We start from the raw sequence: 11287 nt of genomic DNA, 5'->3' as shown, positions 1-11287 counted from the left end.
GTTAAATTTTACTCTAGTTTTGTATTTGACCGGCTTCTCTTGGCGCCACACTAAACAAGGATAATTGTAAAAAGGAATTAGAAATTGCGAGCGGCCAATATCTTTTGTTCTGGACTATCGTAGGTACTATTGAGAGTCAGTCGAGGGGATCGAATCGTATCACATCGTGAACAATTGGATGTGCTGCGTATGTGTGGGGAGGTAACGGATGTGACGTCAGCGGGTGCAATTTCCCGCGCAAATAGCAGTTAACCGCCAAACCCGAAATTGTCCTCAAATTGCGCGTGCCCATCTGCCTGCACGAGAACCGAGCAATTCATACCGGATCGATAATATCCGTTTCATTTCTTCTCTGTTTTTGTCTGCGAGTGTTGGATTTTTCTGGGTCAGAATGTGAGAATGGTATTTTTTCGAAGGTGAAAAATCTTGTGAAAGAAGACCTTGGAATGGAACAATGATTTACGATTTTATGTTGCAGAGTTAATTTAATGGAAGACTTCGGTGAAATTTTGGACAAAAAACGGTTCTTTGATTCTTACATAATCAAAAACAGCCGTACAAAAAATCCTTGAAAAGACAATGAATGCGCAAAAAACCTTTCGATGAAGATTCTGCTCACCACTGCCGAAAATTGCTTTTTCTATAGAACTAGTAGTAACGATTTTTAAAATTTTACCCAAGTCTCCTCTTAAGCTTTGTTTGAATCAGAAAGTGAGTGAAAAAAAAATGAATGAGAAATGAATCGAACAAACACGTACTTATTCTCGTTTCCAAGGAAATCAAATCTTGCCTTTGCCCTGTTGTTGATTTGAACTGCATTTTTGAACGTCACTCCGCCAAATTGGGATTCTTTCATTCCATTGTTGTTGTTTAGGGTGAATCTGTACGAAGCATAGCCAAATTAAAATTAGTAAATATATATATCACAATTATAAATGACCTAAGAAAAAATTTAATCAGAAACTATTATTATGTTCTGTAACAAGGGTGAGAGAATCGCATTTGTATTTAGTATTTATAGCTGAATAAAATAAAAATCATATTTGTAACTGAAATTTTGGCAATGCATTAATGTTTCTTTAATCGATCCAATTACAATTTTGCAACATCATCATGCTATGTACGAACTTATGCGAGTATAACTACATACATAACGTATCTAGCAAGTATACCCATTACAAATGCAAATTGAATTTATTTTTCACGTCGTCAGCTCAATTACAAAACATAATTGTAGGTGGTATTTAGTTTATTTTGGATTACAAAATGCAAATTACGTTCGTTTAAAAATTGCGATTCAAAAATGCAATTTATATTCCACTGCGGTCCGAATATAAATTATACTTGCGATTCGTGATTCGTAATTGACTGATTACAATTTTCCCGATCGCTGGCTCAAATCACAAAAAAAAAATGCAATATTTGGGACTGAATGTTTTCTGGTTAGACAGTGACGTAGCTGGCTTGTGTATTAAACGTTCGCCGTTAAATATTTCAGTAATCGGGTAGTACGGTTAACCAAATTTATGGTTACGTAATCACGGCCTCTGGGTCGTCCGTGGTAGAGGCGGAAGAGTCAAGGTGTATAGTCGATGCAGCCGGTGACTTCGATTGATAGCGTAATCCAATATTATAAATGGCCCGAGGAGAGGAGAAGGAGAGAGAAAGTGGATGCAGAGAGAGGAGAGTATGGTGGAGGAACGAAGGAACGAAGGAAAGAAGGAAGCAATTTATCACTCGGTCCTGTCTTACAGGGTTAATCCCTCTCTTATACCAGGAGGCAGTAGGTACTGATTTATTCCTCACTCGATGATTAATTGATTTCTAATGCAATAATATTTTTGACAGCCCATTACTTTTATTACTCTGTATCAACTTCTTTCCCCTCTACCTTCCTGGCTCTGCAGTGTACCTTCAGCTATTTTCGTAAATCTATACAGATATGAATACCGTAGCATTTTTCCTTTTTTTTTTTTTTGCAAGAAGTTATTTTTTTTTTTTTTGTTGATTTTCAAGCAGAGCAGTAATTCCGAATACTAACAGTAATATTTTGTCACACTTACGTTGTTGATTGATAAATATTTTTACACTGTTTCTACATTGCAACTTTGCAAAAATATTGTAGCAATATTGCAAGTACGTATAAAAGTATGTTGCGTTTTGTGTACGAAATGCTTCGTACCTTACAATAGTTACGTTTTTGAAATATTTCGAACATTGGAGAATTATCTGGAAGATTCTTAACTTTTCGAGTCACGCTGCTGCAATGTTTGTGAAATATTTCAAGCTCCGCAAGCTAACGTTTCTGAAATATTGTAAACTTTGCAAAATTTATGTTGCTACAATATTTTGAAATATTCTTGACCACACAAATTGAGTTACGTTTCTGAAATATTTAAAAATTTGCAAATTGAGTTACGTTCCTCAAGTTCGGTAAAATATCCTGTATTTCTAGCTTCCAGGGTCAAGAAATTTGTTAGATCGGGACTGCTGGCTGCAGATCCCTGAGAGGTGCTGACGTCATTATGAGAAACAGCGTTAGGTTAGGCTTTTTTTAGGGGCAGAGGCTTTCCGGATAATAGTGCCTCGTTTTCTTGCATACTTCTTATGTTATGGGGCGAAACGTACGCCCAGCACAGAGGATTTATCGTGAGCCATTTTTCGAGGCCCAAGATTCACCGGAACGACCGAAGCGCGGGAAGCAGCAATGGAATCAGCGCGTTTTTACACCTCCGACAACCTTTGATCTCGAAATTTATAATACGCGTCGTGATGCATGGCCGTGAATTTCTTCATCCAAGAATAATATCCGCCTCTTCAGCTGGGTGCGTCGGAAGCGTCGCGTTGTTATCGTTTTTCACGAGGATAGAAAAATTGCCCCTGCAGAGCAAGAACAAGAGTAAGAGAAAGAGGAAACGGAAGGGAAAAAACGACGACTATGGAACGTTTCGAATTTGTTCTAATGTTCTTTTGACACTGGTGGATAATGTCGCATGAAAATATATTCCATTCCCTGTCATTTGTCCCTGCCCTTACACGAAGCGATTTCTTATTCCCCCAGCTAGGCAGTATCACTCAAACTTTAATTCGCACACACTATGTAGATGGAAACATAACCTCAACATTTTTTCTTCCACCGAGTTGAGCCGCGGTGGTCGCTTCGATCTTACGATGTAATTTAAAAGTCTTGCTTTATGTTTCAGGGTGAAATAGAGACAACGGTTACGGAAACAATGAGGAGAAATTGCCAATGATACATCAGTCAAGAAACACGGAGTCGCGGAGTCTTCACTGGAGATTAAGCAGCTGCAACTCACCATTAGTCTTCATAATTCAAATTCCTCATCCGTAACCCTCCACATTTACATCAGTGCTGGAAGAAAATCTTTGCTCATCTATAACCTTTCAAAGAAGAAACAATCGAAAACCAAATGAAAATTTTTGGCCCCATTCTTCTTCTAGAATGTCAAAAATACTGAAAGTCCTCAACGAATTTGAATCGTAATTACCTTCACTTTTAGATATTGTTAATCTTTCTTCAAAAAACGTCACAGTTTTTAAGCATTTAGAAAAATTCTGCCAAAAATAATCTATATAGCGATTTCGCGTTTTTACTACTATCACTGGCGTAATTGGTAATTATTATAAATTGCACAGTCTGGGCATTGCAAGATAAAACTGAAGTGTAAAAATCGCTATTACCTTGATTTCGTAGTAAGAGACGCGAAAACAGCTGAGCTCATTCAGAGGGTTCAGAAAGTTTCTGAGAAAAGTACGTCGCGCGTCTCCCGTAGATCTTGATGTCCTTGGAGAATCAGGAAGGTCATAAGTTCGTCGATGATGTCATCGGATCGTCTTTAAGGTTGTACCGTGCAAGTTTGGCCCCTGCGATTAGGTTGGGCTAGAGTGAGGTGAGGTTTCCTTATTGCCTGCAGCGTCGTATCGGTATAATGAGTCCTGCAGGACCCTGATGAAACCGTGAAACCGAGTCCGCCTCACGCCTCATGCATACAGTTTCCCACTTTCGTGCATTATGTATGAAATGAGACGCGGTTGCATAAATCTAAACTTCTTGCATAAACTGATAAGCAGCGCCATCTGGAGCCGCGCGCAAAGCGTCTTGGGTAGCTTGCAGTCCGCTGCTGCGATAAAGGCAAGTCGGGGATACCTCGTAATAAGAGTCAGTATTAAACGATGTTGAAAAATCAATCAACCAGAGGATCAGGAAAAAATTCTTACAAATTTCTCAAAGTTTTTTGCTTGCAAGATGTCTCAAAAATATACTCATCGTGTTTCTGAAAAGTTCTGAGCAGCAATCATGTGTCACTTATGTTAACGTTTAAATTATTCTGATTTTCCATGAGAGATTTTTGGAACTTTCAGATAGTTTACGACGAATTTCGAGTGTTCCTGTTGGAATTTTCGGAAGGAACTTGTATTCTTTTGGCAATTTGTTCTGTATGAAAAAACTGAAAAACTCCAGTGAATTAATTTTCTTTCTATTTCTGGTCAAATCGACTGAGGTGCAAATAAAACGTGAAAAGTAGTCGGAAATTTTTCAAAAATGTTAAAATTTTTTCCGTACAATTGTCAAAATTAACTTTCTGCATGAAAATTGAGCTATCGATTTTGTAGGAAATTAGTTGTAATAAACAACATTTTACGGCCAGTTTCGGAAAGAGAAAGAAAACTGAGATTCCTTCAGCAAAAAAGGTGCTCATCGTCACCGATTCGGCGCCACTGTGTGTTCAACAGTCAGGAATTTCTTCTGCTGATAATTTGCAATGTCGATAATTCATGTATATATCTATATATACCTTCGTAGGTATATGGGCTAGAATGGCCTGCTGGCAGACGGGATGTATACAAGGGTGGATTAATGTATCGGAGTGGCGGAATGGATGCACCGTTGAATGCATTAATTGTAATCTCGATGAATTTATCCAGTTGACTTAATGGAATGGTATATCGTGCACTGGATTCAATCCCACACTCAATTATATAGCTGAGTAAACGCGATAGATTTTCATCCCCGACTCAAAACACCATTTTAATATTCCACATTTTGATTGGAAAATAGATTGCAACTCTCGGAATGCTGAATGACGCATAAAAGGTTCAAAAAAAGGGAATCCACCGTTTGCCCAAAATGAAGCCGAAAAATTTAGTGATCGATATGCGGAGAGTAGCCAATGGAAAGCTAGAAAATATATATAAAAAATACGGTCCCATTGATGTTCGAATAAAATTTGAAGCTACATGTCCGAACCTCGGGATAGTAAATCAATCTTGGTCGCAGCATTGCCTTCTGCTTCTAGTTTCCTTTAACTTAAGGTGCGTTGAGCGGGGGTGGAGAAAAGGGAATTGCTAGAAAGAAGCTATGGGTTGTTTGCGCTTTGTTGACTTGACAAATATTCCTCGGAGTAATGGAAAAACAGAGGAGCGGAGAACGAGTAGGTGTGCCCTGCAGCACCGGCGACATTTCTGTACTGACCTATAGGTACGGATACCGGATAAGTAACTCGAGGTACACAATAGACGGCAGACAATACGAGTTGCTGGGAAAACACTCCGATATTTTTCTTTCGATGGAAAAAGGTCTCGTATTTCAGCCGGCTTGCTCATCAGAGACGTTACAGTGGCTCATACCTTGTCCAATTAATTGCCTCTTCGTTATGGCTCGAAACAATTCACACGAAATACGTTTTATTACTTAACTTTACCAAGTTTCCCACTCGGCGTATTTAATTAGCGGATATATTCGCAGGCTATGAACGCTCGAAATAGCGCGAAACTTTTCTCTTAAACAAAATGAAAAAGCAACAAAATAATTGGGTGCGTAATAACTATATTCAATCTTGAGAGAAAAATTGAATCTCTAGCAATATTATACCAATGTTGATCAGGATACATTATATTGACATGTTTTCAAGATTCCTCTTGGTATTCGCTCATTTGCCATTGACAGAATTCAAGCTGAGAGGAAGTTAAGCAACCGTGACATTGAAGCCGCAATGTTACATTTGCCGTTCGAATAATCAATCAGTTAGGAAAAAACCTCGTTACCAATAATTCCTTTTCAATTGGAGTGGAAAACTACGTAGTGCTTTTGTGAATTCTGTGATTGTTTCCAGAGGATACTTCAATATAAAACTGTTTTCGCTCATTCGAAGCATCGATTGGTTTACTTGATTCACTTCAGCACCCGAATCATTAGATACAGTCAAACTAGTCAATACGCGACAAGACAAAGAAAAAATGATTCTGATCTAAAGATCGCGAAACGATGTGATTCTTGAGTTTTTGTCATCATTGCAGATGTCTTGCGTAACAATAAAATAGTGGGATTGGTGACAGCGGTGGGATTTCGGTGGCGGCAGTTCTGCCGAACAGAAACGATGTTAATTGAAACTTTAGGAGACGCGTTGAAATTACCGTAATTACGATCTGCTGTCAGTGGCGTTGTTCACCAGTTGCGGTTGTATCGAGAGTCCGGGGGGACAGTGAGAAACGCGTGGTTTTGTATTTGCATGTTCCGTTATACCGATCGGTCCCACTGCTGCCACCACTGTGTGCACACCTGCTCATTTATGTTTTATCCGCTCACCAGCGGCGAACATTTATACGGGTGTAAAGTGTCATTTCATGCCAGTTGTGAAAAGTTGGGTGATGCTCTGGATTAATTCGGACAGTTACTGCGAGTTTACCGGACATTGTAGCTAAAAAGGCCACCTGACAGCGATATCAAAAAATAACATCTGCCTTAATTGAAGCCATTTTCGTATGACAGTTAACGACTCTGGGCAGCTTCACATTTTTTTTTGTCAGCCTCTGAAAGATTTGAGAGACCAACCAAAATTCATCTCGTTGTCGGTCGAATGATTGACCTGCCCGTTTTTTATTAGTGATTTCAAGAACGCTGGAGTCATCAGCTGGTTGGATAATCTTCATCCGATTCGCTTGAGAGATCGTGGTAAATGTGAGAACTTTGACTGGCGAAAAATAAGACATCATTTAATAACATAACAAATATGAATACTCAATGAACGACTGTCGCATGGTAAAGTTAGTCAAAATGATCAAAAACTTCAAAATTGGTTTTCATTTAAAAATTTACATTCTCTATTCGTTCTTAGACCTATGATCTATTTCGCAGTTCAGTATACTTGTTATTAAACAAACTGCGAAGATTGTGTGTAAGCGTCGGTTATTTAACCCTAATAGGTCACATCTTAGTAGAATCGCATAACGGTCACACGGGGTGAAATTGACCCTAGCTGCAAAAAAGTGGTATCCTGCTTCAACAATGCGTTTTAAACATTGTTTAAGGATCGTAAAAAAAGTTTTCTCAGTTTTCCCAACCAAAATTGATTGTTTAAATATTGTCAAACATCGGTAAAGTTAAAGTAAAACGGAAAAAATGGTTCAGATTTTAATTTATTTTTTTTTACTAAATTGATTTTGAGCAACAAAACTATGAAAGTCTATTCCTGAACTCTACGAGGAGTTTGAAAAATTTCTGAGTGAAATTTAGCCCCCAGTGACCGATTAGGATTAACAATCTCCGTTCGTGAACTGGCTGCCATCGTAATCGAGAATTCCACGAGATGATACACATCGTAATGTTGGTTACTTTAAAAATAACATAGCTTTCTGATTAAATAAAACAGATGCAGAAAACAGAAGATATAGGGCGAAATGTATATTTTATTTAAACTTGCTCATGGGTTAAAGTCTTGGGATAGTCCTGTGCTTACAACAATAGTGGTCGACGCAATAACCCAGTAATTTATCTATTTGTGACATGCAATTCATTATAAGGGGTTGAGATTCCCTTGTCTAAATATACAGGGCTAGAGGATACCCTCACTAGACTATATTGATTTAGTGTAATCGAGTATATTTTCGCAGAAATTCTCTTAAAAAATAGAATTAAGAACAGTGGCCTTCGACTGTAGTAATGGAAGCAATGCCTCGCAGCATATGGCGTGTCTAATGGCATAAGGTCGTAACCGCCAAAAATGTGATTTCAGTAGCAAAAGGGCGTATCATTTTTTTTTTTTTTCACCACTCGATCTGAAAATGATCCAAAAGTATGATTCAATCAAAATCAAGTGTTCGAAAATATAAAGGCAAAAAGTCGTATCTTACGCAGATACAACTTTTTTCCATAGTAGTAGTTTTCCATAATAAGTAGAAGGTCGTAACAACCATTTTTTTCTGAAATAGTTTCAGAAACCATTCAAATGCATAAATAAGTTGAAATCTGCCACAATCTAAAGATGTTTAAAAAAAAATCTCCAAGATAAAGATAGAAGGACGTAACCACGAATTTTTTTTCTTTATAATCGCTCTAAAGGCTACTGATACCCATAAGCAGTTTAAACTAACAAAGTTATAAAGTGAGGTTGTCGTTTTTCTGAACGTCGATTATCCAAATTGTCAACTGTTAGAATAATAGGAATAATAATAATAATTTTTGCCAGTTACGTCTTTACGCAATTGTCGTAGTAGATTAGTTTTGCAAAATTCATCAGGATCAAAAAGTTCTATCTACCAGCTTATAAGATCTTTTGCTTTCAGTTGATGAATTTATACTTGAATCCAAAAAAGTGAATCAAAAAAAAAATTTCAGCAGATACGACCTTATCGAATTAATTGACATATAGTCTTACGGTTGAATCAGTAGCAGAAAGTCGTATTTATGTTTGCATACGACTTGTTGCTTTCAATTAAACTGCTATTCAGTTTCAAAATTTCTGGCCATATTTTAAAAATTGCTGTACCCATGCAGTGCATGCGTCAAGGACGTGTGATATGTGCAGTCAGAACTGATAATTATTCTCTATTTAGTTGGTTAGAATTCATTCAATTTCTACACATATTCGACCATTCGTTTGATTGCAGCATCATGCCTGATGGTGGGTTTACCCATTTGATTCCGCATCCACTTCCTATGGTTTTTGATGGATCAGTCTCGTACCGGAGGTCATCCTTTAAATATGAGTTGCACTTTTAAGTGCAATTTGCGCCACAACTTTTCAACTTTCTTCGTGCTGTTTGAAATAGCTTCCTATATCTGTGAATTTCTTGATGTACAAAACGTGATTGTTATAGCAGCATTCACCATGTTCGGTATGGGTTTCAGTTATACCATCAGTCCCCCTTACATTTTAGAAATGACGTGTACCAATATTCGTCAAATTACTTTAGTCCTACCAATGGCGAGTCACTCGCTGAAAGTATTTATTTGAAGATTGTTACATTGATCCAACTTACTCAATTATGAGCTGGTACATTATATCTATTCCAGTCTAACCTTCTTCACCACGACATTACTTTATACTATAATACTAGTACTGTGCTTTGAGACATCTAACTAATTGAATTGGCGTGGAAGGTACAAGGAAACTGAGCGGTCTCTAACCTTTAACACGGGATCTAATCACGTCAGAATAGCAGAACTGATACTGAAACCCCGTAATGGTTCCCGAATGGTGAGATATGCGCAGGAATGGAAGGATAAACTGAATGCAATCATCGAAATGAAAACTCTCCGAAGTCTAGGAATGATTTTTCGATTAATATTGATAAGATGGAGCTCTGGACAGCAGCAAATGTTATCGACTTATGAAGTCTAGTATTCTCGAATTATATATTTGGAAATAGTGATGTTCAGTATCTTTACAATGTTGGTTATCAATCTTTTCACACAAAAAATATCTCTTTTCGCAGTAATTGTGAACAGTTTCATATCAACTTTAATCAGGGTATGGACAGAATCTTCTGTAATAATTTTAATACTTGTTTTTATAAAATACTTGGACCACTTTATTTCTACTGGTGTCACGTGGTCTTTTGTAGGAGTTTTATTTTCGATTAATGTCAAGGCTATCACCATTGCTATTGTTGTGGGCTTCGAGCAGGGAGGAAGAGGTAGGGAGACGAAACTCCGTAAAACAAAGTTGGGTCAGATATTGACACAGAGTTATTTCTCTCAAAACACAAAATGGCCCTGTAAAAATGTAAATACACCAACCTGGATGTTCCGGGATCTCGATCCGTTGATCCCTGGATTCTTCTGGCACTGCCACAGGTTTGACGGATGATTGTAATGTAGGATGAGATAAATTTTTTTTGCGTTGCCAATATTTTTTGGCTGATTATAATATTTTTCAGAATAAGCTATAAAAAATATGATAGACATAAAAAAAATACAGTATTTTATGGAAGGTTAAAAAAAAAAAAGACAAAGGTATGTTTGTCACTTATTTATTCTTGTAAGAACCATATTTTTTTGCACTTCTTGCATCTTTTAACAATCTTTTGTCTACAATGGAAGTGTCATATGCTTTATCACATTCAATTTTTAAATTAATGTAGATCAAAAGCTCATTTTTTATTAATGAGGTATTGGCTCTGTTTCTCTCTTCTCGCCATTACGAATTCATAATTGAAAACATTCTTTTTGTGAATACCGGAGTAGCGGGAACAATCTTTTCCTTTTTTTATCGTCAATTCAGAGCTTCTAATATTGTCTCACAGTCATGAAATGAAATCTCGTATTCTGAATCTAATTTTTTGATTTTGCATAATTTGCAAAATAAAGTATAGATTACGGCTAAGTAAAGAGGAAAAGAGGTCTTAAATACTGATCAGGGAGGAAGAGTACCGATTTAACATCAACGACAACTCAGGCCAGTCATTTAGCCAGCGATCAACTGTCACTTAAACTCAATAATAATAATAATAATAATATTTTAGAGGACCGAACATCAAGTGCGCTCAGCGCAGTGAAGCCTTGTACTAAATGACTCTCTGCTAATTTCTGGCCCATTTTTGACTGGTAGGCAGGCTTAAGTTTCGTCTCCTTATCTCTTTCTTTCTGGCTTCAAGATACTGATAGGTACCACCATGTCCTGGATTGAATATCTGACGTACCAACAAGATCCTAGAAATTATGCATGGTACCACGATGTCCCTTCAGTAAAATCTTACAGCAATATGGGGATTCTTTTTGTCGTTTTCATCTTGTTAGTCTTGATCTTGATTTATCCCAAAAACGATAAAGGTGTATCCTGAAGAAACATTTAAAGATTATACTGTGGCATGATCAGGAGTCTTCCAATTATCGAGGCCTTAGGCGACAATCGTTAGGCTTGACTTTTCATGATTCAAGAATATTAAATATTTTGGCACCGAGAGAATTTCGTGAATTCCCCGCATTCAATTTTAGTAAGCCAGAATCATGATTTTATGCACTTCTTACTAAATTGCTATAAAAAAG

Source organism: Neodiprion pinetum, chromosome 2 (genome assembly GCF_021155775.2).
Source record: "Neodiprion pinetum isolate iyNeoPine1 chromosome 2, iyNeoPine1.2, whole genome shotgun sequence".
NCBI lineage: Eukaryota > Metazoa > Arthropoda > Insecta > Hymenoptera > Diprionidae > Neodiprion > Neodiprion pinetum.
This window is presented reverse-complemented; position numbering follows the sequence as displayed.